Genomic DNA, 630 nt, shown 5'->3' with positions numbered 1-630 from the left:
GTTATATTTTGTCTATTAGTTTTCTATTTGAAAGAAAAAGTGATACAAATATACATATCCAAATTGTCAAAAGCCTATGTGGTTTAACTTAAAGTTCAAATGTCAAAGAATATTAGCAGTGATTCCATTTAGGAGAAATGTTTCTGGGTACTTTGTATAAATTACAATTTTCTATAATTAGCATGTATTACTTCTATAAGAATAAAATATGCTTAAATGCCGCTGGAAAAGGAAGTAATTCATATGACACTAAACTTTTTAAAAGAAATTCAATAATTAGTGAGAGTAAAATGAATACAATAGTCTACAGCCATGCTACCCTGATCAAACCCAATCTCATCTGATCTTGGAAGCTAAGCAGGGTCAGGCCTGGTTAGTATTTGGATGGGAGATCACCTAGGAAGACCAGATGCTATAAAAAATAAAAAATAAAATAAAAAATAAGGAATTGTAAACTGACAAGGTTCTTGCAATCTGTGAGGTCAACCAAAGATTGCCTAGCCTAAAAAAATAAAAAATAAATAAAAAATAAAAATGAATACAATTGAAATTATACGTTTGGCATTTATTTCTCAACAACTATTCATTCTATGCCTATTGTGTACCTTGTACAGTTTAGTATAAAAAATA

The 630-nt window shown here is 28.9% G+C and overlaps 1 pseudogene; it reads left to right on the top strand.

The window, feature by feature from the left end:
• The first annotated feature begins 302 nt into the window (after positions 1-302).
• Positions 303-421, top strand: LOC111732847 (annotated as a pseudogene).
• The last annotated feature ends 209 nt before the right edge of the window (positions 422-630 follow it).

The sequence above is a fragment of the Pteropus vampyrus genome, unplaced genomic scaffold, assembly GCF_000151845.1.
Source record: "Pteropus vampyrus isolate Shadow unplaced genomic scaffold, Pvam_2.0 Scaffold12, whole genome shotgun sequence".
In the NCBI taxonomy this organism is placed as follows: Eukaryota; Metazoa; Chordata; class Mammalia; order Chiroptera; family Pteropodidae; genus Pteropus; species Pteropus vampyrus.
The sequence above is the reverse complement of the archived record's forward strand: the minus strand, read 5'-3'. Positions and strand labels throughout refer to the sequence as shown.